This window comes from Vulpes vulpes, chromosome 7 (genome assembly GCF_048418805.1).
Source record: "Vulpes vulpes isolate BD-2025 chromosome 7, VulVul3, whole genome shotgun sequence".
Classification (NCBI taxonomy): domain Eukaryota; kingdom Metazoa; phylum Chordata; class Mammalia; order Carnivora; family Canidae; genus Vulpes; species Vulpes vulpes.
In genome coordinates this window covers 59377173-59394653 of record NC_132786.1, presented here as the reverse complement: position 1 = coordinate 59394653, position 17481 = coordinate 59377173, and the positions used below count along the sequence as shown (strand labels likewise).

The window sequence follows — 17481 nt, the reverse complement described above, 5'->3', positions numbered from 1 at the left end:
CCTCAGACTGTCTCTCTTTCTCTCTCTGTCCCTCATTCTCAGGCATATCTCTGAAGGGGGCCAATGGAAACAAAACAGTACAACACCATGTGATACCAAATCAAATGAATCCCAGGGAATCCAAACCAACCGAAACAAAACCAAACCAAAGCACATCCATAGTTGTGTCGAGAGGATTTCTTTTTTTAGGAAAAACAAATGACTGCTCTCTCCTTACTCCAGAGCTCCTGTTTGAGGGTGTTCCCTCTCTCTGTGCACATGGAGGGTAGAGGAGCTCCTCGATGTGCACACTGGGCTTTTAAAAGTCAGAAGACAGAAGAGAAGCTACGGTATGGGAACCTTCTCACGCCCCCAAGCCCTAAGTAACTCCAATTCATGCAATCATTATGTTACCCGGGTCAGAGTCTGATCCCTGGAGCCTCAGGCCTGGGTCTCATCCCATGAACGCTGCCCTATTGCTATCTCATGGCTTCTGAGGAAAATGCAGCTTCCTGGGCACTCAAGGGATGCGTGCAGAAATAGAAATAATCCCTACTTTCTGGAAGCCTATGAAGATCCTGGATGTCCATTGGGGGGAAGGCCTAACCCCACAGGGGATGTCGGGATTGGAGCTAGTGAAGTAGCCTAAGGATTCTTGGACCTGCAGGTATATAGGGCACTGGGGTGAGGGGGCAGGCTGCTTGAGAAAAGGGCCTAATGCTGGGCTCTCCAGCAGAACTGGCACTTCATGTGCATTGGAGGTGATTCCGTCCATGTGCCCAGGGAGATCAGGGAGAAAGGCTAGCAGAAGAAGTCCTGAGCAGGCCGGTGCTCTCCCCTCTAGTCACCTCATGTGTCTTTTGCATCCCTAACATCAAAACACCAAACCAAAGCAAACCAGACCAAATCTATCTTCCCAATGGAAAATCCACTCTCATCCAGATATGGAGGAAGACAGAGTTATCTGGACAAACTGGCATAGGTTATGGAGCAACACACACCTGAGCAAGTGCACCAACCTGTTTCCATTCCATAGGGGAGGTCACAGGAAGGAGCCTTGCATGGTGAGCTCAGACCACCAGAGGGGGACGCTGGCCAGGCCAAGTTTTTCCTAGGCTTCCAGGAGGACCCCACTTTGTGCAGTTGCTCAGGCTGGCAGGTGTGCAGCTCCACACTTTGGGCTGCAGGGTGTGCATTTGCTAGAGCTGCAGAGGCACGATGAATATTGACAGAAGGCCTGGGGACGTGGTATTCCCACCTTGCAACTCTAATGTTGCCACAGCTGGACTCTGCCTGCTGAGGAAAGGTGAAAACCCCTTCCTGTGCTGTGCTTCCAATGCTCCGCAGTCCGTGCTCATCCCCTTTGCAGCCCCTGCACCTGTGGAAACCATGGCTTTCATTGGAAGCCTGGAGGCCCTACTGGGAGGTCAGTATTGGTTTGGAAAAGAGGAGATAAGATTGTGACCCCGTGAGTGCCAGGAAGTTTCTGATAACATTGCCCTGCTAGTAATGGGTCCTCATGCTTCACCCCTGGCCAGGACCTTCCAAGCAGGGTGGAGGGCTGAGGAATAGCTCGCAAGAACAATGTTACCCCCTATCTATTTCTTGATCGGCTGTTGTGCCCATCTATCACTGAAGAGCCTCCCTGTAATCCATCTCTCCTCCATTATCTCTCCATCATACACCTAGAAATTTCTCATTCCTCACAATGCACATATTCACTTTCACATAACAGGAGATGAGATGATTTTCCTGCCGCTGTGCACCTGATTTCACAGAAACTACTAAGGCAGGACTGTCTTGGCCCAGTACATGGTAGTTTTTAAACGTAACTGTCTTGTGTTTTCAAATGACTTAGCCTGTGAATAAACCCATCAAAAATGACATTGGCACAGGCATGTTGACTCCTATCTCTCCTAGAAAGTCCTGCCTGCAAGGCTGCTACTTCCTGGTGAATAACTTCATGTGCAGCAGAAGAGAAAGTACAGGAGCCCCAGTTTGGACAAATACCACAAAAGTCTCCATTAACCTGGTCATGAACATGTCTGCACATGGCCTGGCCCAGAGCCTGATCCTTTGTCCTCCTGAGCGCTTGCCCCATGGCCCATAGCCTTCCCCATCGCTGTGACACAGTCAGCACACACGAGCTGCACTGAAGCTTCAGTTCTGTGAAAGGAAGTGTTCCAGGAGACTAGGAAACAACCAGCCTCTTCTGGACTCTTCTAAATAGCACATGAGATAGTGAACATGCGTGTCAACATAGATATCATTTAATTTGGATAATCTGTGTGGAGTCAGTCTTCTTGGATGTGTATCTCATGAATCGAAGGGTGAGGAAAAGAACGGTTTTCTGAAATAGCTGCAGTTTTGAACACCTGACCCAGGGTCACAGGGCACAGAGGGTCCCATTCGGGAGCAAATCCACAACCCCAGACTCAGAATCACAACAGGAGTCCAGACGTAGACCTTCTGCCTCCGACCTTCTTCCATGCAGACCTTCCTTCCTGGGAAACACTCACAGTAAAACACACACAGAGACACACACACACACACATACACACAAGTTAAATAATTTTGTTTAATTGGAAAGACAAATGGTTTTCCAGATATTTTCCTAACCCATCACTTTTTGCTTCAATGTATTTCCACATGTTGGAGCAAACAACTCATATCGAACACAAATTGAAAGAAGAAGACAAGTTGTTTGTTACTTGGATGTGTCTGTGGATTACCCCGAAAGAGAAATGATGCGGCACATTAGTACATCTTTTTATTTTTTTCCAGAAGCAAAATTAACACTCATCTGATAACTCATCATTTTCTCTTAACAAGTTCGGCAAGAACAGCGATCTATTTTAACTTTAATCCTTCCAAACATGACTCCATGAGTTTGATGGAAACCGGAAGGACAAGGAGATACTTGCCTTCCCTAAATGCATCTTTTCTACTCATATTAAATGAGATATTACATTGTCTGACCATAGTCACATCAATGCTCTTATAAAAAGAAGTGTTATTTCTGTGATTGAATATTTCCTTTAGAAATGTGGAGGTTTAGGATGACTGCAAGGGGCAAGACCAAATCCACTGACCTGGCATCAATAATTGCTCAAATATACGTCCATGTGAGGGCACCCTCTGGTGTGCCCACAACCAGTGTCACCCTGCCAGTCATTGCATCGTTATTGTCCAAAGCCTTGACTGAGCTGCATATACATTTTGGAAGAAAATTTCCTGGAAAGCCTCGAGAATGTAATACCATTGCCTGAGCTTCCTCCAAATCTTTCACCTGAGCTTGAGCCCAGGGTCCAGCAGTTTCCAAAGTAGCGTCCCCAGGGGGGAATTCGAGGTCCCCAGATACTCTGCAATTACCCGCTGTCCCCTTAGGGCCCTAGGAAATGCTCACACTGCATCCCAAGCCATGGAGGTGCAGACCTCCCTCCCTGGGCACCTGCACAGTGTCAAAGCCTCTTGGAAGCTTACGAAATGGCTCTGGTGGCCAACGTCGCCCCTGCTGCTCCAAGGGCTCCTTGTATGATGCCCTGTGGTGACCTCCCTGGACAGCATGAGGCCAAGAGCGTGGACTTCCTTAGGTGTGGGTGGAGCGTACTGCAGAAACTCCCGTGGGAGCTGGGAGCAGCAATCATGCAGGGAGCTGCGAGGATGCTAATGAACGTCCTCATGAGACCATTTCAGTCACTCTGAGCGTGGGCATGTGTGTGTGTCTCTGTGACCAGAGATGTAAGTGCCTGTGTAGTTTGGTGAATACCACAGTTCCTACAAACAGTCCTATATTGGTAGATTTTACTGTGGGTTTTACCTCAGGCCTCATGTCTCCTGATTTTTTTTTTTTTTTACGTTATCACGATTCTGCTCAATTTAGAGCAAATAACATTGGGATAGACCTACAAATGTGGACACCAAATTAACTGAAAGAGTTATCAGTCTACTAGTTTTAAAATGAGCAGTGGACGCCTGCCTGGCTCAGTCTGAAGGGCGTGTGGCTATTTATCTCGGGGTCTTGAGTTCGAGTCCCACAATGGGCCTAGAGTTTCCTTTAAAAAACATAAAAGAACAGGTATTTTAAAATGCCCCACATCAATAAGGCTCCCACCACTCAGCTGGCCCATGGAGGAAAAGGTCTTCCCACCTACTCCATTGGGATGGACCTACAAATGTGGACACCAAATTAACTGAAATAGTTATCAGTCCACTAGTTTTAAAATGACCAGTGGATGCTTGAGTCCCCCATCGGGCACAGAGTTTCCTTTAGAAAAAGAAAAGCACAAGTATTTAAAAATGCCCCACATCAATAAGGCTCCCACTGCTGAGCTGACCCGTGGAGGGATGGGTCTTCCCACCTGCTCCTTCAGCCCCTGAGCACAGATAGTGCCGGAGCTGATCAGCAGGCCCGATCCTCCCTCTCGAAGCTCATGCTCCAGGGGGGAAGATGGACCAAATCGGAACATCATCAGGAATGAGAAGAGCAATTGCTCCCTAGAAAGAGAGCCTGGTGCTACCTCTGGGTCCTGAGCTCCGCAGGTGAGGCTGTGACCAACTGTGGGGCTTTAACAAATGCAGCAGCTGGGGCTCCGGGGGCCACTGAGGGGAGGAGGTGAAGACCCCAGCAGGGCCACTGCCTCGCCAGGAGCACAGCCTGGGAAGGAGGCAGAAGGGGGCATGAAGCCAGCTCTGTGTCCTCCGTGGGGGGGGGGGAGGCTGCCCCTCCCTTCCCGAGGGGCTGGGAAAAGGTTGTGTGGATGGAACTGGCTACAGACCTGGAGATGACCGGGGTGGAGGTGGGCATCGACAGCCCAGGCGGGAGGCATTCCAGCACGTTCCAGGCTAAGATCCAGGTCAGGGCTACCCACTGGGTGCACCGCTGTCCACAGCTCACCCAGTGGAAACGAGGGAAGGGCCCGTAACACACGGCAGGCAGGGGTTCAGGATGAGGACGGCCTCACACCTTCTAGGCCAAGACCCGACACCTTCTGTAGGGTTTGCCTTGGATTCAGGAGCCTAGGATCCTGGGAAGCAGTTGCCCATCCCTGCCCCAAGGGGGACTGTCATCTTCTGGGCCTCCAGAATGACGGTACCGCTGCCCAGGTGTGTGCACACAGGACGTCGTGGACCTGGACCCATGTACACACCAAAGAAGGGCATGTGGGTGGAGGTATGTCCATGGAACACCTGCCTCTAACGTCATATATATGAGGCCACAATGGCCTGAGGACGTCAGGGTGAAGCACCCGTGAGGACACTCCCTGTCCCACAGACAAGACGCAGAATATCCCCAACGGGGACAACGGCTTCTCCGGGGTCAAACCAGGGAAGAATGGAGAGTCGTGTCTGAACCCAGGCGTGTGTCCAGGCTGGGGCCCTGCTGCACACAGTCCTTCCCTGAGGCCTGTGGACCGGGGTGCGGTTGTGTCCCTGTGTGCACAGGCCATCGCCTGCAGGGAGGGGGGGGCGTCGGTCTCCCCGAGCGCCGCCCCTGCAGCTTCCTCCAGGAGGGGGTCAGGGAGGGGTTCCCAGGAAATGAGGACACTTCCGTGTCACAGAGCCCAATGGAACTTGGAACCCCCGTAACCAGGCACCCGCATCCAGTGCAGCCCCAGCTTAGGCTCACTTGGCTGGAGACATCAGCTCCTGGAGGATATTCTCTTGCTTCCTTCCCACCTCTGGGGGCTCTGGCTCCCAGGATCCCTGGGGGGGCCGCTTGTTCCAATGCTGTTGGCTTTGGCTCCAGCATAGATACCAATGCCTCAGGGCGGTTATCAGGAGGCGCCGTCAGGTAACACAGCGCAGGCCAGGCTAGGCCCCCTGTGCCAGCCATCCTGGGAGTCCCATCCCCTCCTCCTCAGTTTTAGGGAACCAGGGATGTGTGGGCGGGTTGCAGCCAGGCTTGGGACGCTACAGGACAGCAGGTTCCCCGGGGATTCCTTCAGGGTCACCCTGATGTCACGGTGGGCAGGAGGGAAACAGGGCTCCTGAGGTCCACTTACCTGCACTGGAGTTACCCTGAGGCCCTGCAGCCGCATCCCTTTGCTCTCCCCAGGGGAGGTAGGTGCCGCTTGGGCTCTGGTGTGTCTGGGTGGAGGCAGCAGGCGGTGGCGCCCAGCCGAGGGGGCAAACCCGCACTGAGGCCTCCTGCCTGGCTGCCGGGCACTGTCTCCACAGAGCTCCACCCGGGACATGGGGCGCGAGCGGAAGGAAGTGATCATCTGCCCCACAGCCTCCAGGAGCAGGGAGGTGCCCTGCACAGCTAACAGAGGCCAGTGCAGGCTCAAGGTGAGTGCAGGGGCTCGGCCCCGTGACCCCCTGGGCCCACGTGGATATGGGCCATGGGCCTGGCAGGAGCCCTTTCATGCTCAAGCCTTCAGGAGGCCCCAGCAGGTGGGGGCGCTTCTCTGGGAGCTGCCCGTGCCCCCACACACAGAGCTGACGGCCCCCGGGGCTCTGGCCTAGTCGGGGTCAGAGGGTGACAGCCCACATGATGAGAGGTCATGTCCACAGAACGATTCATGGGATGCCCCACCCTCCTCTAGTTATGGGTGCATCGTAGCTGCATGTGGTGACAACGTCACGGTCCTATAGTGCTGGAAACTGTGAGCGACTCTGGCTCCTGCAGGAGGGCCTTCCCTCTCCAGGAGCACAGCGAGGGGGCTGTGGGGCAGGGGGAAGCTGCACCCTCACCCTACACATCTGCAATTCCCGTGGGAGGGTAAAAGTCTAAGGGCCGTTCAAGAAAAGAGCAAGGGAGAGCCTTGGATGGGGTGTGGGCTTGGTGGGAGGCACTGGGACCCCTAATGAGACCTTCTCCATGCCTCCCCAACCCTCTCTCTGCCCCACACCTGGGACCCAGAGCAGAGGGGGTGGGGAGCGTCGCACTACCCAATCTGGTGACACCTGGACCCAGGGGCACAGCAGGTGCTCAGGAGGGCCAAGAGGGCTCCCAGACCAGGTGGCCCCTGCCCCAGTGGAGATGGGAGATTAGAGTCAGTGGAAGCCACCCCGGGGGCCCCTTGTGAAGGAGGCAGCCCAGAGCCAGAGGAGGGAAGGTGACAGTCCAGGGCAGCTCCTGGCAAGGCCTGGCAGGATACAGAGCCCAAGCCCTCCTGGCTTGGACCTTCCCAGAGGGACAGTGTGTGCAGTGAGGTCAATGACAGGTCAAACGCCCCCCGCCCCGGACGTCTGCCGGTAGACTCAAGGGGCAGGTGTACAGGGAACAGGCTCAGGAGGGAGCCCTGCTTCCCCAGGAGAGATGATGATGGTCACTCCGCTGGGCGTGGGCTCCCCGCAGAGGCTGTGTGCCAGACCCTCCTCGGGGAGCAGGCCTGTGGCAGGCAGGACCACCAGGTGGCAGGGGGACGAGGAGCAGAACCGGCCTCCAACACCCTGCGCAGGAGGCCGGGGCCCCGGGTCCTGCAGGGCTTCCCTGGGACACTTGTGAGTGAGGGTGCCCTGTCTTCTGACGCCTGTGCCCGCCTGTGCTCCCCAGGGCCATCTCCTGCATGCTGGAAATATGGCTGGATTATTATCGGGACGACTTTTGTCAGCTCCCAGAATTTTGCTCCCTGAGGATGATTCTTGAATTCATGAGGTAGCAGAAGCCAGGCTCAGACGTGGAACTCTGTGCCCGGCATTACCTCCAACAATTCAGAGGCCTCCATGCAGCAGAGCCAGAGGCTGGGGGTGAGGAGGCCTGGGGGTGGCCGAGCTGGGGACAGCGGGGCCCGCGGATCCAGCCTCCGTGCAGCTTGGCCGGGAGCAGGGGGTGGGCTCACACACCACCCCACAGGCTGCAGGCTGGGGACACCTCTCTGGGCTCTTGCCCTCACACACGTTGAACCATGGGAAGAGTGGCCTTGACTTGGGAGGAACATGGACAGTCCTTCCCGGTGATGATACTTTGTCTTCTTGAAGGTACAGTTTGGCCCAAGGAAAACACCCTGAATGAGCTCAGGAGCATGCCCCAGCTCCGACAGTGGGGCCTGCTGCCTTATCAGGGCCTGAGGGGATCGAGGCCGTCCTGGCTACTGGGGCTGAGGGCTTGGCCCGCGCTGAGGTGCCCGCTGGGGAGGTGACGCCTCTGCAGATAGTGGTCACTGCTCCAGTTCACTGCTCCGTCCTGGAGGAGCCACCTGCACCCGCAGCCACCCCGGAGGACTAGGCCCCGGCGCCTGTAGTCGGGGTCCCCAAAGTGCCAGAGCCACCACCTGCCTCCAGAACAACTGGCTTTGACCCCTAAGCAGCACCCAGACCACCACGGGAGCCCGCCCCAGCTCCCACCAGGGGGCTCGTTTTTGGCTGCAGCCCACCAGAGGTTTGCCCTCCACTGACATTTTACTCTTTCTATATTTTGAGGTTTTTTTTTTTTTACCTGTATAATGGCTTACGAGTTTTATCATAACAAACGATAAGTTAACTTCACACAACATTTACTCTGATTTTTTTAATGCTACATTGTGAGACTTTAAGTCCATCCATAGTGTGGCAGACCCATAGTCCAGGACACTGGGGGACACAGCCCATGATCCGGCGCCCCCCGGCACAGGCTGATGCCAGGAAGACACAGGACAGCCAGGTCACTACTGCAGCTGAGCCCTGACCTGTGCAGATCGCGCCCCAAACCCAGAGCACCCAGACCCCTGTGCACTGGGAGCTGGGGTAGTGAGTGTGGCAGGTGACTCTAGGGCTGGACAACTGGCCGCCGCCACTGTGGTTGTCCTTCCTGGTGTCACCCTGTACCTGGGCCTGAGCAGGGGCCTCACAGCATAAAGAATCCCACTGAACTGTACACCTGGCTGAGGGCTCGGCAGCTCCCCCAGGTGCACACACCTGAGAATCAGCACAGCAGACCCCTCCCCCAGAAGACCAGCTAGAACGTCAGAGAAAAAGCAAGTTATTGACCAAGCAGCACTGGAAAGTTCCAGGGGAAGTCGAGGGATTTACAGTATATGGAATCAAGGGTACTCCCCCTTCTTTTTATTTTTCTGTTTGTTTCTGTTGTTTCCCTACCCCCTTTTTTATTCTTTCTTCTTCTTCTTTTTTTCTTTTTCTCCTTTTTTCAGTACCACATGCTGTTGGCCACTCTGCACTGAGCAAACTGACTAGAAGGAAAAACTCACCTCAAAACAAAGAATCAGAAACAGTCCTCTCTCCCACAGAGTTACAAAATTTGGATTACAATTCGATGCACTCCAAACTGGAGGTCCTAACGACGAGAGTTAATGAGGTAGAATAATGAGTGAGTGACACAGAAGACAGGTTGATCGGAAGGATAGAAACTGAGGAAAAAAGAGAAAGACAATTAAAAGACCATGAGGGGGATCCCTGGGTGGCGCAGTGGTTTGGCGCCTGCCTTTGGCCCAGGGCGCGATCCTGGAGACCCAGGATCGAATCCAACATCGGGCTCCCGGTGCATGGAGCCTGCTTCTCCCTCTGCCTATGTCTCTGCCCCTCTCTCTCCCTCTGTGACTATCATAAATAAATAAATAAGTAAAATTTTAAAAAAGTAAAAAAAAAAAATAATAAATAAAAGACCATGAGGATAGGTTAAGGGAATAAATGACAGCCTCAAAAGGAAAAGTCTATGCTTAATTGGGGTTCCTGAGGGTGCCGAAAGGGACAGAGGTCCAGAAACTGTATTTGAACAAATCAGAGCTGAGAACTTCCCTAACTTGGGAAGGGAAACAGGCATTCAGATCCAGGAGATAGAGAGATCCCCCCTAAAATCAATAAAAATCCTCAACACCTCAACATTTAATAGTGAGGCTTGCAAATTTCAAAGATAAAGAGAAGATCCTTAAAGCAGCAAGAGGCAAGAAATCACTAACTTTTATGGGGAGTAGCATTAGGACAAGAGCAGACCTCGCCACAGAGACCTGGCAGGTGAGAAAGCGCCAGCAGGATATACTCAGGGTCCTAAATGAGAAGAACCTGCAGCCCAGAATACTTTATCCAGCAAGGCTCTCATTCACAATAGAAAGAGAGATAAAGAGCTTCCAAGACAGGCAGAAACTGAAAGAATATGTGACCACCAAGCCGACTCTGCCAGAAATATTAAGGGGGACCCTGTAAAAGAAAGAGGATGTCCAAGGGAACAATCCACAAACACAGGGACTGAACAGGTATCATGATGACACTAAATCCATATCTTTCAATAGTTACTGTGAACGTGAATGTGCTTAATGAACCCATCAAAAGGCGCAAGGTTTCAGACTGGGTAAAAAAGCAAGACCCATCTATTTGCTGTCTCCAAGAGACTCATTTTGGACAAAAGGACACCTACAGCCTGAAAATAAAAGTTTGGAGAACCATGGACCATTCGAATGGTCCTCAAAAGAAAACAGGGGTAACCATCCTTAGATCAGAGAAACTAAAGTTTATCCCGAAGACTGTAGTGAGAGATGTAGAGGGACACTATATTATAATTAAAGGATCTATCCAACAAGAGGACCTAACAATCATGAATATATTGTTGAATGAAAGCTATTCCCATAACATATGAGGTATGGTCATATTTTGTCATAATACCATTATCCTTAATAATAATAGTTACAAATGTAAAAACTTTAAACATTTAGTAAGATTTCTGAATAAATTATTTGACTATTCATGAGTTTCCCTAATTAGACAGCAATGAATTAAGTCTAAGAACCAATATATTTTGAATGGCTACTGCTGCAAAGCACAGTTTCGACGAATCAGTGGAGAGAAACGGATGGAAGGAGAATTGGTTTTTCTGTTGAGTTGATAGTCAAACTGGATGGATAAAAATTCCTCACATACTATAATTTTTGAAAAGCAATTATAACAGGTACCCATTAGTAACCACCAAGTTAATCTTATATGAGACCAAGTTGCAAGTAACATCTTAAAGAAGAAACGGAGTGGGGGGTTATAGATCTTCTGGAAGTGTAGGCACCTGAGATGGGGTTTCAGGGAATAGATGTCTAGGCAGAGACATAGAATGTAGGAATCCAGGCAGGGGGACTAGCTGTCTGCCTTTCTCTCCGATAGACATCATTGAGGTAACACCTGATCCAGCAGCCCACAGGTTACTCAGTGGAGGATGAAAAATAGTTTCCTTTTAATGGACATTTCAAACTGAAGTTGTCTTCCAGCCCTTTTAGAGCTGTAGAACTTGTTTAAACAACTTCCCTTGATAAAAGAGCTGGATTCTGGCAACTATACCTCCTTTATCCTCTCTCTACTGATGTCTGGAGCCATGAGAATTTTTTTCTTTGTTTCTGCTGTTCTCATTGTCCTTGCTCACATTTTCTCAGGTAAGAGGGAAATCCTAATAGATGTAAGGGTGGCAATCTGTCTTTTGAGAAGAAAGTTCAGGTTTTAGAGAAGTGCATAACTCATCCCTGCATTCTAAAAATGTCCCAGCACAAAGCAGTTACTAGAAATCTTTTCTTGAGCTTAAACACAAAACTACTGAGCTGGACTATCTCCACCCAGAAGGGTGTCTGGTTAATTTCCCCCAAAGCTCCACCAAGCATTCAGACTTCTCTTTACAGTTAGCTCTTTCCATCTTCTGTAATTGTCCACACAGCTTCAGCGTGTGCCAAAGCGATAGCTCTAAAATGAGAGAAAATTTCAGAGGCAAATTTCAAGCACACTTGTTAAGTTAGACAAGTATAGCTTTTATAGCCTAATTGAAACAAAACTTATGTTAAGAGAATCTTAGTATCGTCTTTATGTTTTTTTTTCCTATTTTTATGTTTTATTAGTTGGTCCAAATCTTCTAATCTTAGATTACTTAGAATTTCATTCTAGTTCTCACATACTAATAGAAAATTATGTCATTTAAACAACTAACATCTTGATTGGTTTGCTTTTACATCTTTGAGAGCTTTAAAATGGTCTCTTTTTACTCAGTACTGCCAAGACTCTATCCCTAAGACATTTTAAAAATATTTATTTATTTATTTCGGAGAGAGAGAAAGAGCTGGAGGAGAAGCAGAGGGAGAGAGAGAATCTCAAGCAGACTCCCCAGGGAACACAGAGACTGATGTGGTGCTTAATCCCATGACCTGAGATCATGGCCTGGGCCAAAATTAAGAGTCTGATGCCCAACTGAGACACTCAGGTGCCATCGCCCCCACCAAGAAACTTTTATATCCATCCCTTCTCAACTATACTTCTGTTATTAAGACATTACTAGTGGGGGTTCCTCATGTATTGTGAAGCACTTTACTACTTCATGATTTCTGAATTTCTGCACTTACTTATTACACAATCAGGCCTCAATAGGCCTACCAAACCAATACATATAACACTTAATAAGCAATTGTTTGGGCACTATAGAAAAGGTACGTAAATTGGAGGAAAAATTTGTAATCAGAGTATGATCTTCATGCTTAATTTACTTGAAGTTTATTATTTTATTATTTCTGTGTTGGTAAAAAATAGGTTCCCCAGAATAGTAAATAGGTATTTGATAAATTTCAAATATACAAATAAGTGAATGGGTGAGATGGGAAGATTCATAAAAACTATAACACAAGACAGTTCTCATTAAGTGCCATAAATGATACAAAACATAAAGAAAAGCCATGGAAGCAGAACTGTGGTTCGAACTGTGGGATCAGAAGGGCCTTCTTGGGAAGTGTTCTTCACCTTGCACTTTTGAAAACAGGTGTAAAATCATGCCCTTACATTTCAAAGTCTCATTTATCAGGTCAGTTACTTGATTTCTGCTCCAGCCATTTCCTGGAGGTCAGACAATAGATCCAGGTAGAGAAACACATTTTAACCATCTTCTCCATTCCCATTCAACAAGTCTCTGACTCATTAAGGGCTCCTTGTTCTCAAACTCGGCTCAGGTACATTTGAATCCTAACAACAAACGTAGTGTGGGCTCCAAGTAGGAGCGCCACAATCATCACAACCACACAGCATCTCAGAGCTGTAATTGAGTTCAATGATCAGTAGAAGAAGTGATGAACACACATTTTTTTTATACCAAAACACCTGAAGTTGGATCTCAGGTCTAATCTTTCTACATTGTGTGAACCATTGTGTTTCAGTTTCCTTTCTAGAAGGGGTAACAATAATTATAATACGATTGTTTGACAGACTAAGATACTTGTTATGTTAATTAGAGGCAAACTTATTTTTACAAAGACATTTAAAAAGAGAGTAAATGAAAAAATAGTTTATTTTTCTTTTAGGGAAAAATCCAAAAAACAGGTAAGTTGACCATTATGGTTAGAAAGAAGAATCTTCTCCACCAAGTTACTTTGAGCCTAGGGAGGAAGGTCAACTTTGTGTCCTAAACATGTGTCTTTCATCTGGTTCTGAAGATGCTCTGACAGGAAGGGCTGAAAAGCATGTAAAGCGTATGATCAAAAAGATTGCACAGAAGCATCTACATCATTTGATTCCTGTTTCATTGTCCAAACTTACCCATGCAACCATACAGAGCCACGGGGCCTGGGACTGATGTCCTTTGCTGAGTCTCCTCCTGTTATCCAGAGATTCCATTACTCATTGTTTGAAGTGAGAAGTAACTGTTTGGGGAAGTTTTAACAATCCCTCTGTTTCTATAATCTGCTGAAACAAAGCCAGGCACATCCTCTGTGCCCTGAGAAAGTACACTATTATTATTCTCTGCTTATCATTGTTTTTTAATCATCATTCTCATTCTTATTATCTGCCTCAATTAAGGATTTAAACACCTTATGAGTATTCCATGTCAGTTGATTGGCTAGATGCCTGATGAATTTCCGTAGTCTATTACAATATCTCAAGTTCAACATTGGAATATTTTAAAAATTTCCCCTTACTTTGAGAAGAAATCTAAGGCTGTGCAATTCCTTTCTGTTGGTCTGAGTCCTAACTGGGCATGAACAGGTTCAATGTTTCTTCAGCATGGCATTATCTCAGGTACGACAGCAATATGTGTTCTTTCTCCTCCTCAAAGCTGTATTTTCCAAGAACAGGTTCCCTTTGGGAGTGACTGCCACTTCTTTGTATTATTTCTCCTGAGAACATCTATCACCAAAAACTTTTTTCAATCACTTATCTCAAAATACCTTTACTCTCTTCAGCTTAATCTTTGTTCAGAAGAAAAACTCGTTGTCCATTTCACTCGCAATTCCAGAATTAAACCCATTATTCATTGATATTTCTTACAGAACAGATCAGCCTCGGGTTTCTTTTATCTTTGCACCTAAAATCTTGAAACTCCACAGCCACATGGCTGTGGTCTATCGTTGCATGTGGTCTCTCGTTGCCCGGCCTACAGTATAAACAGCACCATCTTTCCCTTTTGTTATATGTCTGAGACTATTAATATGGAGACATGAAAACAATCACACATTGGGAAGGAATGTTACTGAAATTAGAAAGTAGACGGCCTCCATCCCAGGAAGACATGCTCTGCTTCTAGATATCCTAGAAATGACTATGGCAGAGGGAATTGAATACCCAGTAGGGACACTGTGTAAGTTGTGCGGGGAATCTGAGCTCCCATACAGCTGCTCAGGTGACATGTGCTTTTTCTGATCGCTAGGTGTGTACTCTGTGTCTGCAGGACACTCAGTAAGAGGGAATTGTGATTTTGGCCCGGGTGATGTTATGTTGTTTTCTGGTCACCAATTACTGGATAACTGAGGCCTTGCTTTCTTCCCTCAGCTCATGGAGCTATACGCAGAAGGATGCAGTGCCAGAAGATGGATGGTCGCTGTGCAGTTGAGTGCCTTTCCTTTGAAGATAAGGTTGGGGGCTGTAGAGCTGAACTGACACCACTTTGCTGCAAAAAAAGGAAGAATAATTAAAAGCCAAGCAGGAGCTACAGAAAGTGAGAAGCAAAGATCCTCTGGCTGTGAGCTCCATGTGGTAAACATCCCTGGATTTTTTTCTCTTGACCTCCAACATGGGCATTCTATGAATGAAGCTGTCAATCCAGCTGCTGACACTGCAGAGAAATACCCGCTATAGGCCTGAGGGGCCTGGGGGAAGGCACTGTGTTATGTTGGCCTTTGGAATCCCCACTTGCTGGCAGAGGCCCATTAATTATTTTATGGATTGATAAAGTGAGTGAGCAGATTAACAGATGAAACAGGTAGAATGGAAAGTTGGGACCATGGTTGAAATGTTCTAAAACCCTGGCTTCAGACAGAGGTGTGACCCTGGGTCTTTGTCGTTCAGACTCTGGTGTCTGTAATATGAGACGACTCAACCACATAGTAAATGGCCCACCTGATGGACACAAATTGTGGCCGCCTTAGTGGTACTGCTGGCTCATGCTTCTCCAGCTCCTTCACAGATAGCTGTTAGCATGGCTTCCCCTCCCTCTTCAATCTGGGACATCAAGTGTCATAATGAAAAGGGCCTGTGTCAAAGTTTAAGCTGGCCAAAGATTGGGTAGCATCTTCATGCTGGCCACTTGTAGTGAGAATGTAGCAGTCATGGCCTCTTCAAGAGCAGGGTTCCTAGAAATAGTCTAATTCAACACCTTCATTACAGCGGAGGAGATAGAGACCCAAGAAGAAGCCACTGTTGCTGGCTTAGGCACAGCAACACTTCAGGCTTTTGGTCTTATGTTCTTAGCATGTCCACAAAACGGGGCCCTGGCTGCGAGCAGAAGCCTGAACACGGAATACTTTTTAGCAGCTCCGGTGAGCAGCTGGGTGGAAGAAGAAGTGGACACAGCTGCAGAAGAATTGGACACTTTCCCAGATCCCTCCTGTGACCCTGTGATCCTTGCTTTTCTGGGCTGATAGTAATGGCAAACAGGCTGTAAAGTAAGAAATGAAAACATGTTTTTAAAAAATGTTCTGGCACAGCTACATATCTTCATGGCTAATGGGGTGATCTTTTTATTCTGAAAACCACGCAAGAGCCAAGTGGGTGGAAAAAGCTCTCTTTTTGCTTGTAGCGCATGTCCTGGGGTCTTCCCAGAAGTTGTTTACCCAGGCTTCAGATAAAACTAACAGCCTTTGAGAATCTAAATGTATTTAGGTCTCATCCCCTGTTCTTTCTGGGTTTTTTTTCTCTCCCCTTTCCTTACAAAATTAACAGTGGTGTATATAATGTTTTCCTCTGCTTCTCGTCTCACAGAAATATCCTCTAGCACCATCATGCTGCTGGGATTTCTCTTAATGAGGAGACCATGACCTCTTAGACATGTTTTGGTCACCATGCTCTTTGTAAAGACTCCAGGGGCACCCTCAGCAATCGATGGTTGGTATTTTTTGTTACCTTGGTACTTTCGTGAGCATTTCACCATGTGGTCTGTCTCCTCCTTCATTCCTGTCTCCTCTGCCCTCAAAGATAGAACTCTTCCAGTTACTTTCTTCCTCTCCTTCCCTGTTCTCCTATGTTCTCCCTTTCCTGGGTTTGCACACACCTTGGTTTCATCCATCCTCATATTACACATGTCTCTAAGCAATTCCACGAGCTCCCGTGGTTTCAGCCTCTCCTATTGATGTGGCATTACCTACTCACCAGCCCTTCCAGGCTCCAAGCCTCCGTTCTCTACTTCACTCCACGGCAGTGCATGGATGCCCTGCACACTGCATCCACCAGACCTGGAGGCCAGTTGCTCCCCATTAGCCCCTTTAATGCAAGACATGGCAGTAGGCAGGAAATTAAGATGAAGGGTAAAGACACTCCTTTCCATTTCCAGCTCTGGCCAGCAGCACCCCAACAGCAACAGATGGTTGGCTCCAGGCTCCAACTCCTTTTTGCTTTCTCAGCACCCTTGCAAGATCCCTTGAAGGAACTAGCAGCACCCAGGGGGTGCATCCATTAAGAGGCCCAGCTGGGACACAACCTGTTTTGCTGTGTACCCTGGTTCTCCATGGCCCCTGTTCGGCCGTATCTTCTCCTCAAAAGTCTGAACATTTTCTGCAGGTGTCCTCACCCCTCTTGTCTGGGCCCCAGTCATGGAGCACTCCTTCCTTAAAGTCGTAAGCATCATTCATGCGCTGCTCCTGACTTACAGGTCTGAGCGCCAGCTGTGCTGTGTCCCATATTCATACGTCAAGCCTCCACCTGTAAGTAGCTAACACAAGGATTTCGGACCCTGCCGCTGATAGCGCCTTTCCCATTTGCTCCTCCGGGCCAGTAGTTATTAATCTCTTTTGACTTTTGACCATCTGCTTCCTGTGTAAGCAATCTTTTGCATTACATTTCATGTTCAGAATACCCAGCATGATTTCTGTTGACCTAAATGAGCTTTGTCTGATAAAAATCCTACACTGTATTTCCGACATTAACTTCATGCTAAAGTTTTACAGGGCATTGGTCTTCCCTAAATGGATCTCTGATGGGCACCCCTAAATAACTACTTTTTATTGCAGTTTATCCCTTCCTTTCCGAAACTGAGCTTCAGTTAGTATTCTAGATCTTAGTAAATATTTTTACCACTTACTCAGGCACTCAAGTTAAAAATGACTTGTTCGGCTTACTCTCCTTACAAATCACACAATTCCCTGACAGCATAAATGTACATAGATTATTCCCCAGTATGTGCAAATT

General features: G+C 48.3%; 1 pseudogene; it reads left to right on the top strand.

The window, feature by feature from the left end:
• The first annotated feature begins 1197 nt into the window (after positions 1–1197).
• The window catches only part of LOC140599555 (RNA-binding protein 4B-like), a 35070-nt pseudogene continuing 18786 nt past the window's right edge, over positions 1198–17481 (top strand).